Here is a 27401-nt window from a genome sequence, read left to right on the forward strand (position 1 = left end):
ATAAATTAAGTTGTTATAACGGATTTTGAGGAAAGGGAAAAATCTATTTTTGGGTGAGATAGCTATGTCGTCCTGATGGAAGGTTCCTTTAGATAGCCTTTCTAAGGGATATTTGCTACAGTGATATTCCCAGAGAAATAAACTGAAGGTCTCCAGAATTTTAACTCCTGGCGCGAGTATCCTTGATATGACTTTAAGGATACAGTATCGCATAAAATCAGGGGACGTAGTTTTAGATACGACACATAGCAATGTTACCCCGAATAGATTTAACTCTTTTGAGGGGAAAGAGTGGGGAAAGAAGGGGGTGCTGATCTAGGTACCCGGTGGACCTCCTATCCGCACTACTAACGGCCGCCATTCCTTTACTTGTGTTTAAGCAGGAATAGCCGCAGATAGAGTAGTTTCGGGTGGGGTCAGAAAAAAGGGTGGGTCCATCATGACGACATGGCTATCTCACCCAAAAATAGATTTTTCACTTTGCTCAAAATCAGTTTTTTGGGCTCGGCCATGTCGTCCTGATGGAAGCTTACCAGGCAATTAACTTGAAAGTACTATATCTGTGGGTTTGTATAAGTGCCTTCTACCTTATCTGGTCTCTTAGACCTGTATATGACATTACGGATTCAAGGCTTGATTTTCCGTAGGGACGGAAGGTAACACTTAAATTTTACATACCTTGGAAATCTGTACTCTGATTTCAAGTTGGGCCCTTCTAGGGTTTAATTAAAACTCTAGTACGCTTTATTCGTCTGTAATTGAGATGGCAGCAATAAGACGCGAGTACGTTTAGTATTTCTACCTTGCAACTAGATTATCAAATGTAGTTGCAATAGGGTATGAATCTGATCCAGCATTGAAAACACATCAGGGTCCATATTTTCTCGTCGAAAAAATGTGTAATTTCATCGAAATGATGCCACTCAATGGAGATGTGACACCAAATCTGACTGACGTACAGATTTTGGGAATGCATGAACACTGTGACGCAACGTTCACTCAGCACTGGTGTTATTGGTCAGATATGCACCTATATGAAACAGTGTGTTAATCATCGTTGTGATTTGCACTGGAGGGTAAATGTACCCCCTGCACCGGAAAGTCCCAAAGCAGTTCACTGTTCATTGCAGCCCTAGACGACGGGTTTTATAACACTACCCGTCGCCACCAAAACATGTTTATTTCATGTACTTGCTTTGTATAGTGTTTGTAAAAGACTCTGGATGATCTCCACCCAGTGTATGAGCGGAGTCTTCCAAAGCCCTAGTGTTGGAAGGATTTAAATGAAGAAGCAACTTTCCTTGGATCGTGACCTGCAAGTGTACTGTCAGGATCCACTCTGCGAATAAGGTAGGTGAGCTTTTCTCTCAGTTGTCTTGGGGGTAGGTTTTGATCCTGAGGTTTTCGCCCCTGACGAGCTGTCCTCCCTTGAAGTCTGAGGTTCTTCGAAGATAGACCTTAAGACACTCTATTGGGCACAGAGAGGTATCTTCCTTCAGTGAGCAGATTCTCCAAGGACCCCACCTCTTGGTGGGTAGCTCATTCTTGGCAAGAAAAGCAGGATCAAGAAAGAGATTCAGTTCTTCTGTCTAGGAACTGAATATGGCCTTCATTTCTAGATAAGGCCACTATTTCTCTAACTCTAGCACATGAGGCTATGACAAAGAAAAATAACTTTGTGTTAGATCCTTTAGAGTAAAATTCTCATTGTTTAGTTTTGCAGCATGGTGCAAGACTTTTTCCAAAGACCACATGATGGGCTTTGGAGGGGTTGTTGGCTTGAGTCTAGCGCATGCTTTTAGGATCTTATTAAAGATTTCACAGGTCCACTCCAAAGGTGTACAGAAGTGGTTTAGCCAGGGATGACTTACACGAGGTAATCGTAGTGGAAGCCGGCCTTGTTCGAGTAGGAATATGAAGAAAACTAGACCAAAATCTATCGATATTTCTGTCGGTTCCTTTGATTTCACAAAGGACACCCATTTCTTCCATGATGATTCCTATTGTCTCCTAGTCGAACTTGACTTATACGCTTCGATGAAGTTAACTTTATCCTTTGAGATCTTAAACCTTTTGTTCGCCTCTAGGGCGAGAAAATCGTGAGATGTAGGTTGTTCGTTCTCAAGGATGAAGCACAAGCAGTCGACTTCTGGACCAGATTGGATAATGCTGGGTCCGGCAGAGGGAACAGCTTCAGTTTCAGAACTAGTTCTAGAACTAGAGGGAACCAGTTGCTTTTGGGCTGCTGGGGCCCGCTACTGCTGCTATCCTTCTGAAGGATCTTAGCTTGTTAAGGACTCTTAGCAGGAGGATGGTTGGTGGAAACGGGTAAATGTGGTTCCACTTTTTCCATTCAAGGGACGTGATGTCCATCGCCTCGGCTTAAGGGTCCATCCAAGGGGCTACATAACGAGGTAGTTTCTTGTTGGCGCTCATTGTGAAGAGGTCAGTCTGAAGTTTCAGGACTTTTTCCGAGGGTTTGCGTCTAGGGACAATTCTGTCTCTATGGGCTTTCGCCTGTATAGAGCATCCGCTGTCACGTTGCGGAACCTTTGTAGGTGAACTGCTGATAGGTACCATCCTTTCTTCCTTATCAGGTGGAAGGTGGCAAATATCACATGTCCTATGTGAGATGATCTCGAGCCTTGTCTATTTAGACATTATTTACTATCCCTTCGTTGTTCAGGGCCAATCTGATGTGGATTGTTCTGCGAGGGGATAGTCTTTTCAACGTCAGGTAAACTGTCAGAGCTTCCTAAACATGGATATGAAAGGTTTTGGACTGGTACGACCAATTCTTTTGCAATTTTATCTCGTGAGAATGGCCACCTTATCCTTTCGAGGAGGAGTGTACCTCCATTGATGGTCGTGGTGGTTGCAGGGTAATTATTCGTGCTAGGCTCTTGGCTGTCGACCACGGCCTTAACAGCGTGCGCAATAGGGTCGGGGCCAGCCTTGTTTGATCTCTTCGAGCTTTTGATGCGTATCTTCTCCAGACTCTTGACACATCTTTTAGACGTGCCTTTAGCACTGGGTCTGTCACTGCCGCAAACTGGAGAGAGTGCGATACTCTTTCCTGTTGGCGTTCTGAAATCCTCTTGTGCCGGATTAGTCTCTTGACAGATCCCTTTATCTCTCTTCCCTTCTTGAATAGAATGGAGAGATGGTGTGACTAAGTCCCATTGGATTCCTAGCCATTGGAACTTCTGAGCTGGAGGAAGGCGAGACTTCTTGCGATTGATGTTGAAGCCCAGGTGTTCCAGAGACTGGATCACCTTGTTGGCTGCCTGCAGACAAGTAGTCTTGGATGCTGCCTATACTGGTCAATCGTCTAGATATGCTAGTAACTGAATTCCTTCGGAGTTTAGCTGCTAGATGATTGTGTCTGCCGGCTTCGCGAACATCCTTGGGGCTGTATTCAGTCCGAAGGACATTGCTCTGAAGAATCACTTCTTCTGTAGCATGAATCCTAGGTAGGAGGAGAAAGGGCAGCTCAGTAGAAGATGCCAGTGAGCATCTGTTGGGTCTATTGAGGGCATGTTTGCTCCTTTTGGTAGAAGGGTCCTTATGTGTTGCCAAGTAAGCATCCGAACTTCTTGTTCTCGATGAACTTGTTGAGTGGAGACAAGTTTAGAATGACTCTGAGTTTGTTTGAGTCTTTCTAGGGAACACAAAACAGCCTTCCCTGGAATTCGATGGACTTCGCTTTCCTTCTTACCTTTTTGTTCAAGAGTTCTGAGGTATTATTCTTCTCACGAGGGGGTGGAGTGTTAGAAGAATTTTGGAAAACGGGGTGGAATTCTGTTCCATTTCCACCCAAGTCTATTCGTTAATAAGCTGTGGGCCCAGGGATCGAAGGTCCCGCGATCCCCCTACCTGGAACCTCTCTTTGGGTGTGGGGTCCTGTGGATTTGTTTTCATGATCACGTCCTACTCGGACCCGGGAGGAGTTATCTCCGGGTGAACTTCTCTTAGGGCCATTTCCTTTCTGACTTAAGGTGAAATGAAGTCGATTGCCTCACAACGTTGGGGTTAAAGATTGGCGACTGAGCCACCAGTTGTTGAGGGACCATCTGGAAAGTGGTCTGAGGCTTCGTAGTCGTAGTCATGGCAGAAAGTTGTGCAGATCTGCATGGTCTCCTTGCCTTTTCATTTTTAGGCTGGGGACCTCAGTCTGAGGAAGACTTCCTCTTTGAGCTCATGCCCCACTTTTGGAGAAGGTTCCCGTTCTCCGTAGTTGTTCTGGCTATGATCTCTTGGACCAGTTCCTGTGGGAAAAAGGTCTTTACCCCCAGATGTTCGAGGTAATCAGTTTCCTTGGTTCATGTCTTATGGTTGCTGAGGTCAAAATGGACTCTGCAGGCTCTCCTCTCTCTGAGGAAAGCATATAAGTCTTTCACAAGGGTACCCATGTGGGACTTAGCCAGGAAATTGATCCTTTCTGGGGTGTTCTGTAGATCTGCACTCATTTCCAGGCAGTTCTGATGAGAAAGGGAGGCCGCTAGTCTCTCTTTCGTCTCCTGTTCCCTCCTCAGAAGATGGTCTGGCAACTTCGGAAGGTTCTCATTGAACTGCTGGCCTACTATCTCTGGATCCAACTTAGAGACGGAGAAGGTTAGACGGACATCCTTCCACTTCTCCTCGCAGGCAGGTAGTGCTAGAGAGAATGGTTTGCATTCGGCCGTGAACTAGGGAAGCATGTCTTCCTCTGCCGATGACGTTGTGGGCGGCAGAGGAACAGATTCCCCTTGACGGCAAAGTCTAGTGCTTTCACCAAACGGGAAAGAGATGGAGGAAGGAGCAAGAAACATGGGATGTCCCTTGCTCAGTGCTGAGACTTTGGAGTTGGTGTACCCGGCTCCTTTCAAGGTTTTCAGGATGATGGCTTGCGCCTTGTCAAGTTCGAGGACAATGACCTCTTTGGGTACCGTTTCCTCACGGGTTGCATGTTCATCCCGCAGTCTCATGTAGCATTTTGGGTAAGCTGAACAGTTAGGCTAGAATTTAAGATCTTCAATCAGTTTGGTCCCCAACTTCTCTGAGACAATAGTTTCCCATTCATCATGGGCATATGCTCCGTATACCTCCAGGGGTTGGTTTTGGAGTGGTGAGAGAAATTCAGCACCTTAAGGAGCTTCTTAGTAGAGCTCCTGGTAGGTCTTGGGCGATCCATCCTCTCTTGCAATAGTATCTGTTGCAGTCTGAATGATTCTCTCATCGTCTCTTGTACCTTTTAGAACAACTCCATTATCCGTTGAATCGAAGTGAGGATCTCTTCGTTCATGACGGCCTATGCCGGTGGTTATGGAGTTGGGATTGAAGAGGTTGACAGCATAGGTTGGTATGCCGTCCCGGCAAGCTGGGGGTCTTCAGTTGCCATTGAAACGGATTCTACTTCCTCCGCTTGTGGATGTTCCACGGCTTCTTCATGGCCTACTTGTGATAGGGCCTTCTCAGTGTCAATGAACACTTCTGACGTCCTTTCTTCTAGTGCCTTGTCTATGTCCACGTCTATCTTCATTTGTATGAGGGGAGACTGGACCTGTTCCTGGGGCACCACCGCGTTAGATAGAGCCTTGGGAACAGTAGGTACCTTAGGGAGTCGTAAAGTAAGTACGGTCCCTTGAAAATTCTTTTGGAATCTACTTACCCATTAGCGAAGAGTCTCCCTCGCTGTATCTCTAGTCTCCATGTTGACTGAGGGAGCTTTTCCGAAGTCGTTGGCCAGCAGGGTCGAACAGGTGGGGCAACCCTTCGAGTCCCAATACTTGAGGACTCCCGACACGATGCTGCAGGGGCATGAGTCCTGCACTTCGTGTAGCCACAAGAGTCTGTCTTTGGTTGCAGGCTAAGGCTGCTCACTTCTACATTGGCTGCTCCTGTAACGGAAAAGGGGCTCAATGAGTATAGTTTTTTATATCCATGATATGAAAGCATACAATTTTATCAACAATAGTAATTACTATTGTTTATGGTAGCTTAGGATAGTAAACTGGAAAGGAAATAGGAAAGACACACATCTACGCTTCCCACCCCAATCAATTACTGAGACCTCCGTCAATAAAAATATTTTAGATTCCTTGTTAGGAAGAGTTGTCCAGAAAATTACGAATATAATTCGTAACTCCACTTTTGTTTGTATTAACCACATATTTTGACTCAAAGGGAGTAAGTGGTTGTTTGATAGTTTCAAGTTGGTATTGAATTAGCTTGTTTTTCATTTTTTAACCCTTTTCCATTGGTTCCCTTATTACCTTGTTATAACTATACAAGCCGATATGGTTATGTACTGAAAGACAGAAGCAGAGACATCACTCCGTCCGCAGTATGACAGCAACTCCTCCTCTATTCCTCTAAGCCTTCTGTGAAATTACTAATCTTCGTGTTCAAGTATTTTTCGCAGTGAGGAATATAAACAATATGTGGATGTTGTAAAATCCCCACTGGACCACTGGATAGCTTCTTCGATTAGTTTGCCACGACCATGTGCCACGTCGAGACGTATGCAGTTCTGAAGTCCTCGTCCGCAAGTTATGACCAAGGGTTTACTTTGAAGTATTCAGCATCGTTGTGTGTGATTGAGCCCAAGTGGAGTCCTAGCTTGATGTGTCGCATAATTGGCTCCTTTATCTGCAACTTGCTCTTGTGGTGAACGTCGTCGTCACTTCCACTTATATGCCTCTCTGGACAATAACAGGTATGGGGTTCAACTGAAGGAAGCAGGTTTTAGTTCGATTCCTTGCTATTGCCAGTACTTTTATTTATATTTAAGTAAAGGTCTTGCTAAATCCTTAACCTTTTTACCCCCCCATGGACGTACTGGTACGTTTCACAAAACTCATCCCTTAACCCCCAGGTGTTTTTTGTTTTTTTTTCCAAGCACATTTTCCAGTATATTTATTTTAAATTGGTCTAACAGCCTTAATTTTCGTCATAGAGAGGTCAGGTTGGTCTCATTCTTTTGGAAAATGCCTGAAATTTCTCAAAAAATTATCAAAAATATGCAAAAAAAAAAAAAAAAAAACTGCTATTTAATTTTTTTTTTTTTTTTTTTTGCATATTTTTGATAATTTTTTGAGAAATTTCAGGCATTTTCCAAAAGAATGAGACCAACCTGACCTCTCTATGACAAAAATTAAGGCTGTTAGACCAATTTAAAAAAAAATATACTGGAAAATGTGTTTGAAAAAAAAAAAAAAAAACACCTGGGGGTTAAGGGTTAATTATTAAATAAATATTCTTGGTCCTTTTGAGTCAATTTATTCATATAATATTAACAGGTTATTTGCATCAAAGATTGCATTATTATGAAGTTTATGGCTTTGGATAATTTTATTTTTTGCGAAGCCCTGTAAAAATATTTGCAGCTTAATTCTGAGTAATTCTGGGGAAATTTAATTTGACTTACTGTTTCCATGTCACTAATAGTGATATTGTTCATATTTTTAGGACAGAGTGGTTACGAGCTAAACATATTCACTGAATAGGACTTTCTCGCTTCTTCTACATTTTGGATGAGGTCCTTTCGTCGACAGGAATTCCATTTAACTATAAAGCGGTCTAACATACGAATGTACTATTTGGCTTGCTACCTTGAGCGTGTTTGTTGTTAATTGTAAGGTGTTAATAATTATATTAATGTGTGTGTTAAGGCTGTTTAAATAACTTTCCTAAGTATTGTTTAAGTGAATAAGTATAAAAAAGTTTAGTTCAAGAGTACAGGGTGGAGGAAACTCTAGTCCTTAGAGTTAGGATTAGTAAGTGTTTATACAAACTATATCCACCTGTAATATATTAATATTGAGCGGTGATTTATTAGGGTCCCGATGATCAAAGGATTTATCTGGGTGTTGAGGGATTACTCAACCTCAACATGATATCGTGGTCCCAACAATAGACTCTGATAGGAAACGTAGAATATGTTAGAAATTAAATGTACTACTGTAGATTTTATATACTGTAGTCCAGCCGGCACACTACCGGGGTTAGGTTAGTACCTGGCGGCACTAACTGATAGAGAGAGAGAGAGAGAGAGTATTAAGGCAGGAGAGTTTCCTATTGTTATAGTTTAGCACAACAATTGGAAGTGTAGGACTGTCAGGCCGCCTACTGTCTCCTTGCCAGAATAAGAATTCTAATGGAAGGGATAAGAATCCATCTGATTCTAGCTTCCATCCATCCACAAAATTTTGCCGCCGGCTGTACTGCCGGTAGCAAGGTTTGTGGATGGCAGGCCAAGAGAGGACTGAAGAATTCTCAACAGTATGTTGGGTTTCCCACCGGCAGCCGTCAGGGCCGGCTCAGTCTTTCTCCCCGGGGCATTCACTTCCGGTGAAGGAAGGACATAAGGAGGAATTGACTGAGGCGGCAACCTAACCGCGCTGGTAGGGTCCCGGCCGACAACGCAGTCTGAGTACCGGCGAAAGAATGTTGTGTCGGCTAGGCCGACACTAAAGGGTAGAGGGGGGAGGGGAAAGGGTCTTATAGTTCACAGGGGAGAAAGGCGGCGGCAGGTATGCTGCCTACTTTCGGCCATGAACTAAGGAAGCATGGCTTCCTGTGCCGATGACGTCGTGGGCGGCAGAGGAACAAAGATTCCCCAGTCGGCTGCAAGACAGTACACCCTGAGTTACCATCTTTTATTTCAAAGCCGGGATACTCAGCGGCAAAGAAGACAGACGGTGTACAACTATCTAAGTCAAGCCGAAGTTCTACTCAACGGCAAATGATGAAAGGTAGAGGTTGCTGCCTGTAATGGCGGCGGCTCAGGGAGGGAGGGAGGGTTTAGCCTCTTTTCTCGAAAAGAGAATATAAATCGAACCTTATCCATAAATTCTAGGGGATGTATGTCCCCATACGAATTAATAAGGAATGATAGGGTGAGGTTAAACATGGGGAATTACTTTACTAACGTATACATATACGAGTTAGGTTAGTCTAACTTCTTAGTCTAACTTCGGTAGGAACCACGGCCATGGTTGTTACCGCCGGGGCCCCCACCGTATAAGAAAAGTAAAGTTACATATAGGAAGAGGAATAATAATCTATTTGTATGCACAATCTTCACTTGTATAATTTGCCTAATTAGCTATTATTATAGCTAAATACCGGGAAAGTCGCCCTACTAGCTAAATCGTCGTCGTCAGCGCCCGCTCGTGTCCGAGTATTGGGTTCTGTCGTTAGCCATCAGCCTCCTATCAGAAGAAGGGTGGAGGAAACGACAGAATGCCAGTAGCTGGGTATATTGTTTTGGGTGGTCGTGGCTTTGCAACGGCCACGCACACACACTTGGCCCACATCGTTTTCACCGCGGCTCAAGACATATGAGACAGGCGGCTTCTCCGATGTTGGTTGCATCGGGCTGCCGGGTTCTTGTTATGTCAAGGCCCGCCTTGTTGCCTGCCCGACAGGCATTGCCCTCTTCCGGCGGCGCTGGGTAGCTCCGCCGTTGGGGTCTTGTTTGGTTTGATTTTGGAGTTTTCCTTCTCCTAGCCTTTGCCTATCTGAAATAAAGGAGAAGGCCTATAGGGGTCCAGTCTTGGTCTGGTCTCTCAGAACTGGCCTTAGCGGTATGGTTGAGCCTGCCAGGGTGGATAAACTACCCCACCACCATTGCCCAGCCCATCATTAAGACACTCAAGCCCCTCTACTGCAGCAAAGTGCTGGACCATCAGAGGGGACTAGCTAAATAAAATGCAATAATAATGGCGACGGCGGTAGTAAAAATGGCCACCTAGGTCGTGGCAATGCTCAACCTAACACACTTAAATTATTGGAATTTAACTGTGAGACGGGAGGCAAAATTTATACATAGGAAAGAGTTAATACTCAACTTCCAAAAAATGAAGATGCCGGAGATTGCATGATTAATATTTCGATAACTTGCGATAAAACCAAGATAACATTGGGAAAACACTTAGTCATATCGGCTACAAGTAAAGGAATGGCGGCCGTTAGTAGTGCGGATAGGAGGTCCACCAGGTGGCTAGATCGGCAACCCCTTCTTTCCCCACTCTTCCCCCTCAAAGAGTTAAATCTATTCGGGGTAAGATTGCTATGTGTCGTATCTAAAAATACGTCCCGATTTTATGCAATATCGTTATATTAAGGATACTCGCGGCAGGAGTTAGAATTCTGGAGACCTTCGGTTTATTTCTCTGGGAATATCACTGTAGCAAATATCCCTTAGAAAGGCTACCTAAAGGAACCTTCCATCAGGACGACATGGCCGAGCCCAAAACATTATTTTAGATAGTATAAAATAAACTTTGTTACAATTATTAATATTTTCATTCAATATCTCTGTTTACATCGCGTACGTAGATGGCTGCAGATCGTCAGCACCAACAACTGATTTGTCTCGTTGTTGTTGTTCGATGCGCATTCTAATAAACTGGTCGATAGTTCGTTGAACTGCACTCCTCTTTTCTTCAAGGATTACGTGATAGCAAGCTACATCATATCAACAATAAACTGTTAACTATATCTGAGTATAATCGTGATACCTTCGTGACCTTGAAAACAGCCGACACAAAACCAAAATAAAAAAGGGATTTTGACGTAGGAAAAATCTATTTCTGGGCGAGGGACCTGTGCCGCCCAGTGAATAAGCTCCATTTAGCACTTATTCTTAGGTAATTTACTGCTAAATATACCAGAGAAAAAATGTAAAGGAGTGCTAGGTTAACTAGCTCGCTCACCTATTGGTGTCGGTATAAAATTGGGCGTATAATCCAGAGGTCCCGCACTATTTAGATTCATCCACGACAGAAACCCCAATAGAGGAGAGCCGTTCAACCTCACTCGGTACTACTAACACTGCATCCGCTCAGAACCCAACTCCTTAGCACCCAAAGTTTGGGGACTCCAAGGGAGAGGAGCTGGGAGGGTTCACTGGGCGGCACAGGTCCCTCGCCCAGAAATAGATTTTTCCTACGTCAAAATCCCTTTTCTGGGCTCGAACCTGTGCCGCCCAGTGAATCTATACAAGAGAAATGTCACCAAACTTGCAAAATAAAGGAAAAAACATAAGCGTAAGGGAAATACAGGATGCTTTAATCAGAGATGAGTACCAAAAAACAATTATAAGGGTATCTTAAATATGAACATAAATCCCATAAGGTAGGTATAATAACGCCGTGAGTGATAATATATACAGATACTCAGGAGTTTAAAAATTTACAAATATAATAACAGTATTCAGGTGCGAGACCAACGAATACAATAGGGTATAAATGAGGCAGGTAAGAGGGAGAGTTGAAGGGACAAGGCATTAACCTGTGAGTTACCTGGGAGTAACTACGCTCCCTGCGGCTACTGTAGAAAATTTTAGGGCTTCCAAATGTTTAAGGTAGTGTTTCTTGAACACTGACGGTGATTTCCACCCTGTATACCTGGAAAGGTCCGTAAAATTCATGTGGTGAAAAAAGTTCACCGAAGTAGCAACCGCTCTGATATCATGTGCAAGAGGAAAAGAGTCAGGGTTAGCTTGTTTAATAAAATACAAAATTTGTTGCCTGATCCCTTTAATAGTAATGGTACCGCCTTGTTCTCTAACGAATAGAGGCCCCGAGGAGTTAGAGGAGGTCCGGGATAAATAAGACCTAAGAGTAGTAACAGGGCACAGAGACGGATCTTGCGTGAGGGGAACAATTTTCCAGGAGGACCATCTGTTCTGAGGGTCTTCGTTCTTAGCCAAAAAGAATTTGTTAGGAGAAAGAAGGACCTCTCCCGAAGGCAGGAACTCAATATGACCCGGGTCTCTCGACAAGGCTGCCAGTTCAGAAATTCTTGCCCCGGAAGCCAAGCTCACCAGGAAAAGTGTTTTCCTGAGAAGGGGAATGTAATCACAAGAACTGTTAATGGTATCAGAAGCCAATTTGAGTACATCATTAAGGAACCAGGTCACCGGGGTAGGACGAGTAACCGGTTTCAGTCTGGCACAAGCTTTCGGAATTGAAGCTAACAAAGAGTCGGTTAAGTCTATGTTAAAACCCACTAGGAAGATCTTTTTCAGAGCAGATTTAATAGTGGTGATAGTATTGGCTGCCAGACCTGATTCTAATAAAGATCTAAAGAAAGTGACTGTAAGGTTCAAGTTCATACAGTTCACGTCTGAGTCTATCAAAAATTTTGCCAACTTTTTAACTGCAGAGTCATACTGGCGGATGGTGGAATCCCGTTTATCCGATTCTAGGAACAAGGTGTTTTGAGGATCAATATTGGCACCATGCATGGCCGCAAACTTCATAAAGTCCATAAAGTTAGGGCGCTCTGAATGTTTGAGAAAGCGTACACAACGCGTGTTTGTACTATCTGAGACAGAACCGGATTGGGTATCGGGTGAGGGTATAGTCTCAACTCTTGCAGGAGAGGATACCAGTTGCTCTTGGGCCAGTTGGGTGCGACCAAGGCTACTTGTCCCTTGAAGGATCTCAGCTTGTCTAGAACTTTCAGCAAAAGATTCACCGGGGGAAAGAGATAAATCTTTTCCCAGGTGTCCCAATTCTGTGACATGGCGTCTGTGGCGTAAGCCTGAGGGTCTAGATTGGGAGCCACATATACTCTCAATTTGTGGTTGGACTCCGTGGCGAAGAGGTCCACTTGGAGACCGGGAACCTGAGAGAGAATCCACCGAAATGACTTTAGATCGAGTGACCATTCCGATTCTAGAGGGGAGGTCCGGGACAGGGCGTCTGCCACTACATTCCGGACTCCCGCCAGGTGGACAGCTGAAAGATGCCAACGGTTCAAGGCTGCTAGGGAGAATATGGCTACTAGAACATGGTTCAGAGGCCCTGACTTTGACCCGCCTCTGTTGAGGCAGCGGACCACCACTTCGCTGTCGAGGACCAGACGAAGGTGTTGTTTCTTGGGAAGAGCGAGACGTTTCAGGGTTAGAAGAACTGCCATGGCCTCCAGCACATTGATGTGAAATTGGCGGAACAAGGGAGACCAAAGACCTTGAACTTTCTTGAGCTGAGAATAGCCGCCCCAACCTGATAAGGATGCGTCCGTGTGAATGATTAATTTCGGAGGCGGAAATCGAAGGGGAACTGACTTTGACAGACTGTTTGCTCTTGTCCAAGGAAGAAATCTTTCCCGTAGAATGGGAGGAAGGCGGACTTTCCTGTCCCGGAGCTTCCGGTTCGCCCTCGAACGCCAGACACGATTGATATCTTTCAATTTTGCCTTCAGAAGAAGATCCGTCACTGAGGCAAACTGAAGGGACCCCAGAATCCTCTCTTGGAGTCGTCTGGAACTTACTTTGTCTTTGAGAAAGCGTTTGGTGTTCCTTGCAATCTCTAACCTCTTGGGTTTGGGAAGACACAGAGTATGAGATATAAGATCCCATTGCAGGCCGAGCCATTGGAACTTCGATTTTGGAAGAAGACGGGACTTCTTGAAGTTGATCTGGAAGCCTAGAGATTGAAGATAATGGATGACTTTGTGAGTGGCTTTTAGGCAATTTTGGGAGGTGTCTGACCAAATGAGCCAGTCATCCAGATAGGCTACTACTTGAATCCCTTGATTTCTGAGTTCCTGAACAGCGACTTCTGCTAACTTTGTGAAGATCCTTGGGGCGATGTTGAGCCCGAAAGGCATCACCTTGAAGGAGTAACTTTTGTCCCCTAAGCGAAAGCCTAGGTACGGACGGAAGTGTCTCGCTATCGGGACGTGATAATAGGCGTCTGTAAGATCGATAGAGGTGGTGACGGCCCCACGGGGAAGTAAGGTCCGCACCTGCGAGACGGTAAGCATTCGAAACTTGTCGCATTGAATGGACAAGTTGAGAAGGGATAGGTCTAGAATCACTCTTCTCTTGTCTGAATCCTTCTTCGGGACACTGAACAGCCGACCTTGAAACTTCAGGTGTTTCGTTTCTTGTATGGCGTTCTTTTGTAAAAGATCCTGGACAAATTCGACCAGGTCCGGAGTGGAATGTTGACGAAATTTGTTCGGAGGAGGAGGTCCTTGAATCCAACTCCACCCCAGTCCCTTGGAGATGATACTGAAAGCCCAGGGACTGAACCTCCATTTGTTGCGGAAGGCATAGAGCCTCCCCCCTACCTGCTGCACCTCAGAATTGGTTTGAGGAGTTGCCTCCACGTCCGCCTCGGAAGTTCTTTCCTCTGCGAAAGGCTCTTCCCCTGCCTTTGTTCTGGTTAGAACCACGGTGGTAGCCTCTACCTCTACCATAACTCTGGGAAGAGCTATGAGCCTCATACGACTGGTTAAAGGCAGGAGAAGTGGCGGAGGCACCGGAAAGCTGGCTCTTAGGGAGCAGAACGGTGACATAGTCGTCCGAAGGAGCCTGAGAGGTGGAAGGCTGTGCAGGGGCAACAGGAGATGGGGGAAGAGGCAGCCGGAAAATGGACGAACCACTCTGCTGTTGCCTGAACTGGGTGGAGGTGTATGGACGGAGCTTCTTCCTACCCCGGGCTTGGTAATTTGCAGGGTCATATTTACGTTTAGGAGTCAAACCCCAACGGGCTTTAAGGCTCTGGTTGACTCTAGTGGCCTCCGCCAAGACTTCCTCTACAAGATCCTCAGGGAAGAGGTTTGAACCCCAACAGGAGGACCGGATAAGCTTCTTAGGTTCATGCCTAATAGTCGCCTCTGCCAGGACATGTTTGCGACACCTGCGTTTAGCAGTAGCGAAGTCATACAGGTCATAGTATAATGACTGCAACGTAGCCTTGTTGAGAGACTTAAAAATACTCTCAGTATCGTAAGTCAAGGCTATCGACTCCGTGGAAGTGGCCAAGTTCAGAGTACGGCCAACGCGTAGGCGGGAATCATACTCCTGTTTAATGAGGGATTCCGGGAGACGGGGAAGCCGCTCACTAAACATTACTGAAGCACAGTCTGCTGCTAGCTTGCCAGAGGTAAAAGTGGTATGGACGTTGTCCCAACACTCAATGCCTGAAGGAAGAAGGAGGGAGATTGGATCCACCTCTCGGATGGGAGGCAAGGGCTTCTCCTCCAGAGCATATTGGAAGGCAAGCTCTGCTACCTTATTGACACATGGAGTCACGGTGTTTTTGTCCATTAAGAACATTGTGAAGGAGCTCTTATAAGGCGTCAACATGGTGTTGGTGCAGCCGATGTCATTCAGGAATCTGGCCCACACAGATTGGGCTTGCTCTTTTGGGAAGATGACTGTCTCCTTGGGGACCTTGTCTAACCGAACCAAAGCTTCCTCGGTAAGCCTGGCATAACCATGAAATGGAAATGCCAGACCAGGAGGAAAGAATTCAAAGTCCTCTAGGGGACGAGTGCCAAGACCCTCCAAAGTTAACATTCCGTCTGAGAACGGGGAATGAAGAGCCATACGCCAAGGGTTATTCTTGGCAAACGGCGGGAGCTTAGAGGCATCCGGGATGAGAGAGCTTTGGACTCGCTCCGGAGCACCTTGCTCTAATGCCCCAAGTCTCTGACCGATGTTAGAGAACATCGTGTCCATCTTAGACTGCATCTCTGATACCAACTTAGCCTGCATCTCCGACACGATGCGAAGCATGGCTGATTCGGAAAGGCCCGGGCTAGCAGCAGGTGTGGCGGAATGAACTCCCGGGTCGCGAGACTTAGAGGAGGAGCCAGAAGCCTTAGATGACAGGTTTGTATTCTGTTTAGAACCATGAGAAGCCTTATGAGGCTTACGAGCTTTAGGTAAGGTTCTAGACTTATTCTTGGGGGGAACCGAGTGTGATCGTTGGGACGAATCACGGTCCCCAGATAAACCATGAAAGGAAGAGCGATCAGATGAAGAAGAAAGAGAGGGGCTGAGGATAGGAATCTCAGCGCCGGAAACACCTGCCTCACTTACCACCCTACCTGTATCTGGATCATCCAATAACATGGGTTCCACGTCAAGGTTCATGGAGGCAACATTGTCTTCTAGATCTCCGGGGGCGTCCGACGGATCCTGCTCTGGATCAACGAACCCCGCTATGGTGGCATCAATGTGGGCAATGATGGGAGCTGCAACATGCCTAGCCACAGCGGCTGAAGACTTGGCGTTGGGGTAAATCAAGGAACAGTAGTCCTCGGAGAGAACGTACGGCCGCTTGGACTTCACGTTCCGGGCAAAACCACCAACCCACACTTTCAGTGTGGCCCGAGCCGCAGACTTTTGCTCCGGGGATGCCTGAAATAATAGTGGGAATTAAAAAGGGAAGGCTCCCAGTGGTCCTTCAAGACCATAGATATCTTACTAAATAGTGTATGTATGCCAAAAAAGGTAAGATAAATAAGAAGGCAACATAGCCAACGGGACTCACCGAGTCAGATCCAAGGGTGGTAACGAGGTCAAAACAGACCACACAGTTATCCGGGTGCCATACCACGACATCCTCCAGCTGCACTCCGCAGAGGGCGTGAGACCGACAGACGGTATGGCCGCAGGGCTGATGTAGAACAGCTGCACAGGCCGTCGTCTGACAATGCACCATCTATAAAAAGAATAGTATATGAGAAACTGTAATTCTCTTAAGTAGGGGCGGGTCCGGAGGACCCGGGCCTAACATAAGCCTAACACAAGATTAGAGCTTAATTGTAATATTCTTAAGTAGGGGCGGGTCCGGAGGACCCGGGCCTAAACATAAGTCTAGCTTAAGACTAAAGTATAGCCATCCATTCCGGTCGAGCCGGGACCATAAAAAAGGATGCAACAACAAGAAATTAAGACACATGGTGTCTGATTTCCCGGGGCGAGGCTAAGCCCCGGGCCGGGAAATAAAAGTATCCAAAACCAATTCGTATAGGAACTCCGGGATAGTGATCTGTCATATAATCATCATAGGAACTGTTATAAATTAATAGGGGGGCGGAACTGTAGATAAGAACCACCAACCGAACCCAGAGGGTTTCATATAACATAAACCAGTGTGATAAGTGAATATAAAATAGGGTGCACCGGGATCCAACTCTGTTGACCGGTGGCCAACCAGACTAGACAGAGACGAACCCGCCGGGACACCCGGAGGACAAAGTCCATAAACACTGAACTACCCCCTCTAAAAGGAGGGAAGGCAACGGTCCCCTAGGGGAGGGGGGGAGAGAAGCCTAGCCGCCCACCTAGCGAGAGGGGGAGCATGGGGGAGGATCACGTGATACGGAGCAGCAGGGCTACCAACTGACGATCCCCAACCAGACAGATCAAACGGAGTAATAGCACAATATTCATTATAATAGTAATAGCGTTGATAATATAAAATAAACACATAAAAATTTTTGGGCAAGGCATGCAACATAATAATTAAATCACAAAAGACACACCTGATGGCTTAAAAAATAACATTGCCGCCTAGCAACGAAGGTCGGCAGCCATAACAATACGTAAATGATATCGGCCCAAAAAGTGAACCACGAGGGTTCTAAACGCTAAATAATGAATATCCACAATAACAAATAAAATTTAATAATAAAAATAAAACATATAGTAACACCGCGAGTGAAACTAAAAGCTCTCAAAACAGGAGTACCAACTGTAAGTGGAATCAAGCAAGATCGATATGAACGAAGAGAATAAACTCCTATAATTCAAATATTAAACGATCTAGGTTGCTCAAAACACAGCAAAACCAAGCTTGGTACTTAACTTAGACGGTGTCTCCTGGGAAACCGACGAAGAATCCATAATCCAATGAAAATAAGTGGAAAAACGAGAGCACAACAAAAAAGCGGGTTACAACACAAGACGTGCTAAAAGGAGTTGGGTTCTGAGCGGATGCAGTGTTAGTAGTACCGAGTGAGGTTGAACGGCTCTCCTCTATTGGGGTTTCTGTCGTGGATGAATCTAAATAGTGCGGGACCTCTGGATTATACGCCCAATTTTATACCGACACCAATAGGTGAGCGAGCTAGTTAACCTAGCACTCCTTTACATTTTTTCTCTGGTATATTTAGCAGTAAATTACCTAAGAATAAGTGCTAAATGGAGCTTATTCACTGGGCGGCACAGGTTCGAGCCCAGAAAATTGGTAATTGCACTTGTTAAACTACACCTTGTATGAAAATAGAAAAGTAAAAAAATTATCAAACAAAGTTCAGGTAACATCAAAAACCAGGATTACGTATGAAAATAGAAAAGTAAAAAAATTATTAAACAAACTTCAGGTAACATCAAAAACCAGGATTACTATCAAAATCTTTCAGTACATACAATATACATTATACTGTCAGCTTAAGCCACAGATAAGCTGACAAAATCAAATGGCGTTTTAATCCGTCTACAATCAAACTTAGATTTAAGCAAAGTAAAAGTTTATATTATGTGTAGTATTTACCTGGTACTTTCTAAGGAAACAAAGATTTCTGTTATATCTGTTCTGTGTGTGTATACCTCTGAGAGAGAGAGAGAGAGAGAGAGAGAGAGAGAGAGAGAGAGAGAGAGAGAGAGAGAGAGAGAGAGAGAGAGAGAGAGAGAGAGAGAGAAGACATTCATATAACTAATAATAATACAGTAGCTATAAACAAAATGTATAAAAACTATGATATTCCATTACTAGTTGGTGCTAATGTAATTCTATTGAATAAGCTAAAAAATAATTCTTTGTTATTTGCGATACTCTTGAGATCAGCTGATCACAACCATAAATAAAAAAAACAGTAATTGTTGATTATTAAGGTGCACTTGACGTTACGAAAATAGCATACAAAAATGTATTTTCATATGATTTTCTATACTTTTATTCTTATTCATTGTACAATAAATAGTTGATAGTTGAACTATCATGGAAAACATCACTGTTAAGCTCTTAAAGACCGCTAATTAATATATAAACTGTCACAGCTGTTTTCTTAAGTTTGTTCGCAAGGAGTTATGTTAATTACACGAACGTTTATGTTTAAAATTATTTTATATCCTTTAATTATTATTTACAGTAAAGTAACATATTTTGTGTACATTTAACGGTACTCCAGTACAGTAATACGACTTCAATAATTGCGGTGGACAGACGGAAAGTCAAACAAAATGACTCAAAACTGGATTTTTATTTTACCATGTATTATTTTTGTCAACCAATGTAAATTTGAAACCGACTTAACTCGAAACGACGTAAGTCAAGGTATACCAGTATGTTCTTATAAAAAAGAATTATACAAGTGTCCGTATGAATGTGCTACGTCTGTATACTCCCATAGTGTTTTAAATAAATGTGCAAAAGTTTATTTTATAGTTTTGTTACCCAATTTTATGCTGAAAACTTCCTATATTTATCTACTTCATGTATGTTTTTTTTTTGTAGAGTTAACTAAAATGCAGATGGATAGTTTCATGAATTATTTCATTTGCTGTTTGAACAAAAGGAATAAGTTATCAGATGCCATTTGCATTGTTTTGAATTGTCTCCCCCAATGAATCAGCTGAGGAGCAACACACACACACAAAGGCTAGTCTACATGTCAGAAAAAGTGTGAAATTTATAGATCTTTGGGATACTTTCTATGGCAAGAGAAAATTATACAGAAGAGATAGAATACACTTTAGTGAAGAAGGCAAGAGCGTATACGGAACAAACTAGACTCTTAGAAAATCCTCTAACAATTGGAGGAAATTTGGCAGAAAACTTGGATACTGCAGATAAAAGTAAAACTAAAACACTAGTAAATCAGGGAAACTAGCAAAGCCACAGGGAAAGAGAAAGTAAAGATAGAAAAGTTCCTCAGAGTGGCACAATTCAATGCTCAGTCAGTTAGAAACAAAATGGAAAACTTCAGGGCAATGATAGCTAATGAGGAATTAGATTTCATAGGCATTACAGAGATCTGTAGTAAAATAGCCAAATTTGCCAACGATACCAAATTGGGCATAAATGCTGTGAACTCAGAAGACGTAGAAGCCTTAAGAGAGGATCTAATGAAGCTAGGAGAATTGTCCAGAAAATGGCAAATACCTTTCAACTGTGGGAAATGTAAAGTCATGCACAGAGGTTACAGTAACCCACAACCAGATTACTCACTGCTGGGTAATGAAATAAAAAGTGTGGATCAGGAGGAAGATCTGGGTATTATTATCAGCAAGGATTTGAAGTTCACCAAACACAGCATGAAAGTTGAAAAGTAAGCACGCACCAAACACAGCATAAAAGCTGAAAAGTAAGCACGGAAACTAATAGGCTACATAAAGAGACAATAAACATACAGAAACAGACACTGTACTGTAATACAGCTGTATACATCACTAGTAAGACCCAATCAAGAATACGGAGTCCAATTCTAGTCTCCAAGTACAGTGGAACCTCTACATCCGAACGTATCTACATCCGAATTTTCCAACATCCGAAGTAAAATTCGAGCAAATTTTTTACTCTACACCCGAATTTTATTTCGACACACGAAGTACTGTAAGCAATTTTCGTCGTACCGGTTGTATCCGAATTTTTCTACACGCGAAGTACAATTCGAACACGTTCCTACTCTACACCCGAATGTTTTATTCAACACCCGAAGTAAACAATACTCGTACGCGTAGTCGGTGCTCATAGCGCCTGGTGTTTTTTATTTCCGCCGATAGAAGGCAGCACTTCAACCTCGGAGGGACCCTCAATTAGCGCGGCTTGGGTCAGTCCCTCTGTGCTCGTCGACTTCTTGCGGTTGTGCTCTGTGCGTTCTGCTATTAACTCTGTTTTAATCGTGATTTTTTACGTGCATCCTTTAATGGTAATTTACGTAAAGTATGGGTCCTAAAAGGCTTAGTTTTGCCAGTGGTAGTGGTAGTGGTGAGAAAAGGAAGAAGGAAATGCTTTCTTTAGAAGTTAAGCAGGAAATTATTGAAAAACATGAGTGAAATTGCTAAACAGTATGGCCGTAATATGTCGACGATCTCGACAATCCTTAAACAGAAGGAAGCTATTAAAGCAGTGAAACCTTCTAAGGGGATCACCATAATTTCAAAATGCCGTAGCCCTATCATAGAAGAGATGGAACGACTTCTGCTAGTGTGGATTAAGGACAGAGAGATCGTTGGCGACACCATCACCGAGACCGTCATCTGCGAGAAGGCGCACGCCCTCTTTACGGACTTGAAGGAGGAGAGCTCTGGGGGTGATGCTGGGGAGAGTTCAACCGAGCCTTCCTCAGATGATTTCAAGGCATCTCGTGGCTGGTTCGAGAAATTTAAGAAACGGTCCGGGATTCATTCAGTTGTTCGCCACGGAGAGGCTGCTTGTGCGGACACAAAGGCTGCAGCTGACTTTGTCAAGAACTTCGAAAAGATCGTGCAGGAAGAAGGCTATGTAGAGCAGCAAGTGTTTAATTGTGATGAAACCGGGCTGTTTTGGAAGAAAATGCCGAGTCGAACCTACATCACCGCCGAAGAGAAGAAATTGCCTGGGAATAAGCCAATGAAGGATCGGTTGACTCTTGCCCTATGTGCCAACGCTAGCGGGGACTTTAAAGTCAAGCCCTTACTGGTTTACCATTCAGAGAACCCTAGGGCCTTTAAGGCACACAACGTCGATAAGGATCAGCTTCATGTTTTCTGGCGATCCAACTCGAAGGCCTGGGTCACTAGGCAATTCTTTGTGCAATGGGTTGACCAAGTTTTCAGCCCTTCTGTGAAGAAGTATCTTCATGAACAGAAATTGCCTTTAAAGTGCCTGCTATGCCTTGACAATGCACCCGCTCACCCCCCCGGACTTGAAGATGATATCTTCGATGAATTTAAGTTCATAAAGGTGCTGTATCTTCCACCGAATACCACCTCTATCCTCCAGCCCATGGACCAGCAAGTCATCTCTAATTTTAAGAAGCTGTACACCAAGCACTTATTTAAGCAGTGCTTTAATGTCACGCAAAGCACCAACTTAACTTTGCGTGAATTTTGGAGGGGCCACTTCAACATCGTGCACTGCTTGAAGATCATAGATCAGGCTTGGGTGGGATTAACTCAACGGACCCTCAATTCTGCCTGGAAGAAGCTGTGGCCTGATGCAGTTTCTTCCCGAGATTTCGAAGGTTTTGACCCCGAACCTGATCCCGTGGTGGGTGCAGCGGAAGCCGTAAAGGAAATCGTCTCCCTTGGCAAGTCCATGGGTCTGGAGGTCGACGCAGATGACGTTACGGAACTCGTCGCCGAACATCACGACGAACTTACCACGGATGAGCTCAAGGAACTCCATGCTATGTCGGAGCACATGAGTGATGACGAGGAAGGGAGCGAGGAGGTAGAACATGTGTTACGTTCGGCACATATAAAAGAGGTGTTAGGAAAATATCAAGACGTGGTCGACTTCATCGACAAATACCATCCAAAGAAATTGCAGGTTTGTCGTGTAGTTTCGCAGTTCGATGATGTTTGCCTAACTCACTTTCGAAACATTCTGAAAAGCCGTACCAAGCAATTATCTATCGATAATTTCTTTAAAAAAACTGCGAAGCGAACTCGTGATGAAGAGGATTTAAGTGATTCGAAGAAAACGGCAAAGAGTGAAGCGGAAGAAAGTGAAACAAAGAAAACGGAAAAGAGTGAAGCGAAAGAAATTCAGTCGATTTTAAGTGTAGAGAGTGAAAGTGATTAAAATTACGTAATCATCAAAAAGAAAAAAAGAAAATGTAAAAAAAAATATAAAATATAAAAATAAAAAAAAAATTAAGCTAAGTTATGTTAAAGTTCACTTAGTGTAAGTTAGAATAAGTTACGGTAGTGTACGTTTATCGTAGTTAACCTCTCTACCTCCTCGCCGCCCGTCCGTCTCCTCTCTGCATAGCAAGACTAACAACACCTGCGCTGGAGTTTCTAAGGTAAAGTGACGCTAAAAACCCGTTTCTCATTTATCATTTTTTGCTAATTCTTCTTATTTACATGTCTATTATCTAATTTAGTGTGAATTATTCTCATGGGAAAATTATGTGTAGTAGTTTATTAAGAAGTTATCATAGGTTTTTGGGCTCAACCACGGATTAATCCTATTTCAATGTACAGTATTCTTATGGGAAAATTCGTTTCGACATCCGAACATTTTCTACATCCGAAGTTGGTTCTGGAACGGATTAAATTTGTATGTAGAGGTTCCACTGTATTCAGAAGGATAAAGATAGACTGGAAGCAGTACAGGCTAAGGTCACCAAACTAGTTCCAACATTAAGCATTAAGACAATTTGGATATAGACGGAGGATGGTACGTTTGAACTTATTTGATCTACAAACACGACGACTAAGGAGACAGTTAAGAGGCATTCAAAAGTCTTAAAGGAATAACAAATAGAGATTACAATAGAGACAGTTAAGAGGCCTTCAAAAGTCTTAAAGGAATAACAAATATAAATTACAATAATCTATTCACACTTATCACAAATCAGTCAGAGTTGACGGATACAAACTGGAATTGAAAAGATACAACACTCAATGTGGCAATTTCTTTACATACAAAATAGCAAATACTTGGAATAGACTTTCAGCGGATGTAGTAAACAGTAACACGTAAAATGAGTTCAGGAATAAATTAGACAAGATCATAATATACAAACACACACACACACACACACTCTCTCTCTCTCTCTCTCTCTCTCTCTCTCTCTCTCTCTCTCTCTCTCTCTCTCTCTCTCTCTCTCATATATATAGTACAGTGAATTGAAATGTAATTGTTGGATAAAGAAAACAATAAAATGTTTTCAAACCATTTTCCTGCAGTGACGGAGATATGATGAAGGGAGACGAGTTGGCCGACACCAAGGATAATTCTCCATCATTAATAAATCGGTGTTGTCTTATAAATCGTACCAATTGATGAACAATTTACTTGATATGAACATGCAAAATTTGCCATTTTCATTTCCATTGAAATAGCTTGACATTACTTTACACTACTACCACTAATCTTCAGCCATAGTTGATGCTATTGTAATTTATGAAAATAAGGCAAAAATATGGCTTAGTTAACACACAGAAAGAGCCACAACAATCACAATAGTGAACACCATTCATTTTGAATAAAGAGGGTCGGTGGCATGGCAGCGATATCGGGACCAAGTCGAAAGTGGTGCTAATTTCAAAATTGAAACTTCACGGAGTTTGAGCATAATTTTTAACTTGTGCTAATTTGCGTTAGTAAATCTTGAAATTCACAAATTAGATGTTCAGACCTTAAGGACTGTCTGTACTCAGAAAAGGAAGGATCTAAAAGGGCGATTTCATGAACTACTAAAGGAGGGAGAAACAGATGGTAAACAATCTCATTTAGCATTCTTTCTATGCCTTGCAATATATATCTCCTACTTGGAAGATGACCATTTCCTGCAAAAATCACAAGTGGATGAAGGAATACAAGTGCTTATCTTAACAACTTGGCCAAACAGGATGGGAATCCTCAACCTGCCTCATGAAGGTGCCCCACAAATATCAATCAAGACTGGGACAGGTTCTCATACTACCTTGAACAGCACTCATGATCACTCATACAAAATGAAAAGCACAAAGCACAGCACAAGCATAAAAGCACAGTGTGGAAGTTGTCATAAACACACCTCTGCTACAACAAACCAGATGAGTGAAGCTGTCTCACTGATTCAGCTACTCCGCTCTAGTGGGGATGGGATAGTTGGTAACCATACAATGTTACCAGAATCCCACAACTTCTTCAGTTTTGGTTGTAATTAAATGACTTACAGGTAAACACCATATAAATGACAGGGCATGTATTCGTGTAGGAACAAAGACAAATTCTACATTATATTTTTCCCGTGCTAACCTAATTTAAATCTCGTCTCAAGAATATTTGCATAATTAAAAAGATACTGTAGTGTTCAAGTCTTGCTCTGTGCTGCATCTAACTACTGATCATTTCTATATCACTCGGTATCCAAGTACTGTAATGACTGACTTATCAAATGTACTGATTTATAGCATTCCACAAAAAAGGCCTGAAAATTATTAAACTATGTCCCCTACAGACTTTTAAATATATATTTTATTAATTTATAATTTTCCGAGGATCAGTGAACACATTAATGGTTGAGCTATTTACTGTTTATCTTCCACTAGACTGCATTCTTGGACCAAAGATTGTATCCAAGTTACCAAAAAGACGCAATTATACTGAAGAAATAGATTCTCCAAGACCGTGAAACTTGCATTTATATGTTCGGTACAATATACTACAATGCATGGTAAATGGGATTGTACCTAACGTTAAGGCCTTTTCTTTTTTACGTAAACTACTTAAAATGATAAAAATTGCAAATACTTACAAGTTTCAGGATCTTCCCATAGGGAGGCAATTTTTGCAACGAATGGTAAGTCAGTTTTCTTTGTACCAGATCTCAACAAAACACAGTCTCGTACCCGAACAATGTCTCCTTCTTTGTGGCGTATGGCTGTATAGCATGTTCGAACTAATGGCAACTCATCATTCTGTAGAAAAGTATTTTAGAGTTGATTTTCATTATTCGCCTGTGGTTTCCCATTATAAAATTAACATCCATATTTAGAAATGATGAATTATTACTAATAATCTAAAAAATTTGAAATGCTTTCATTAATTTTTATTTATTTTTACTTGACATTCATTAATGAACTAAGATAAAAAAAAACATTTGAAATGGTAAAACTGTACTGTACCTGGAAGCAAGACAATAAATTCATATTATTTTAAAATATCATTGACATTCCATTAATTTAATGTTTTAATAAAAATAAAACCTTCTTTTATTTACATTTTCTATATACAGTAGTATCCTTGTCGAGTACTGTATTTTCTCAGCATTTTTTTCCTATTCACAAGAGTATGCTTGTAAAAGAATATTGATATGTGAGAGAAAGTAATTTCTATTTAAGGTGGAATTTTTCACACTTACACAGAATTCATTACATTTTAATGAAACGGTGAAGTATTTTAACTGGATCTAGCAATTAAGTTTACTATATTATACACCCCAAGTTTATAAATGAAGCCTTGTTAAAATAGTATACTACACCTCCAAGCATTTTATATCAACATTATAAATCTACTCAAACTCCTTGTACAAAAATAAAATCAAAATATAAACAATAAAAATTTGTAACTTTGTGATGAAAATTACAGATTGAAAGATGCTTCAATTAAGAAAGCTGTTGATGCTACTTTTTACTGGATGAACAAACAAGTTATGCCATATTAACTTTATGTGACAGACAGACTAGCCTTGGTACTTAAGCTTTAGACCTTAACACCATACATTCATCCACCTTAAACCTGCTACCAATGTCTGCTCAAGATAAAGATGTTTGCTACAATATTGGTCCCTTAGTATTGTAGAAGCGCTGGTTCCAGACACTAAAGTACTACAGCACATGACTACCTTTTATGAATAGTATATTCTAATAGAAAATAAGTTCTCTTGGTTGGTATTGACACTTGTGATGGGATCTAGTTGCCTAGTGGGGATAGCAATATATAACAAGGTCTAAAATGACCACAAAGAAAAAAGGATTTTGAGCGAAGCGAAAAATCTTTTTGGGTGGGATAGCCACGTCGTCCTGATGGAAGGTTCTTTTAAGTAGCTTCCTAGGGTATATTTGACTACAGTGATATTCCCAGAGAATTTAACTTAAGGACTCCAGAATTCTAACTCCTGGCGCAAATATTCTTAAAGTTTCCTTTAAGGACATCGCATAATATCAGGGGATGTATTCTTGACAAGCCACATAGTAATTTTCACCCATAGCATTTACGCTTCAAGGGGGAAAAGTGGCAAGAATAAAAGATTAGCCGTCATTAAGGCTCCATTACTGTTTGAGTACCTAGATGGCGCCATCATCGCCGCCATCTTTATTCCTTGTAGTGTTGAGCAGGTGCTACAGATACAGTTGTTTCGGGAGGGATCCTGCCTAGGCCTTTTCTATAGAAAAGGAGGGCGGGTCCATCAGGACGACATGGCTATCTCACCCAAAAATAGATTTTTCGCTTCACTCAAAATCCGTTTTTTGGGCTCAGGCCATGTCGTCCTGATGGAAGTTTACCAGAGCATTAATGTATCTGTGGATTTTCCAATTGTACCTTAACCTCAAGACAATATTTCCTTGGTCGCTTTAGACCTTAGAGACCTATGACGTTACTGTTTTACGTCATTGCTTCTACTGTAATCATGAATTATGTTAGTGCTTCCTGCCCCCTACTGGGAAGAGTCATACTAGACTCAGGAAAAGTCTCAAAGCTTGCATATTTCATATGACCAACCTAGCAACAAAAGGGCATACAGGTCTCTCTGTATACCCAACCAGTCGAAGTTTGTATTTTCAAAACGAACAAAGGTTTACATAAGCCACCGTAGCATCCAAGGTATACCGGCTCAGCTGTATACCCCAACAGACAAATTTATATCCAAGTCGAAACAAGGTATGCATGGGCAGAAAAGGTTTGTATACATTTAGGAACAAGTTACTTCAGTTGTTCTATGTTATTATGCAGAATAATAAG

At 42.6% G+C, this 27401-nt stretch overlaps 1 long non-coding RNA gene across 1 annotated transcript in view; it reads right to left on the minus strand.

Annotated features, from left to right (window-relative positions):
- The window catches only part of LOC137629551 (uncharacterized), a 46533-nt gene extending 21147 nt beyond the window's left edge, over positions 1–25386 (minus strand). The window contains exon 1 of the long non-coding RNA XR_011041534.1: positions 25195–25386. This is a non-coding gene — a long non-coding RNA (uncharacterized lncRNA). The remainder of the gene's footprint in view (positions 1–25194) is intronic.
- Positions 25387–27401: the final 2015 nt, after the last annotated feature.

Source organism: Palaemon carinicauda, chromosome 37, assembly GCF_036898095.1.
Source record: "Palaemon carinicauda isolate YSFRI2023 chromosome 37, ASM3689809v2, whole genome shotgun sequence".
Lineage (NCBI taxonomy): Eukaryota > Metazoa > Arthropoda > Malacostraca > Decapoda > Palaemonidae > Palaemon > Palaemon carinicauda.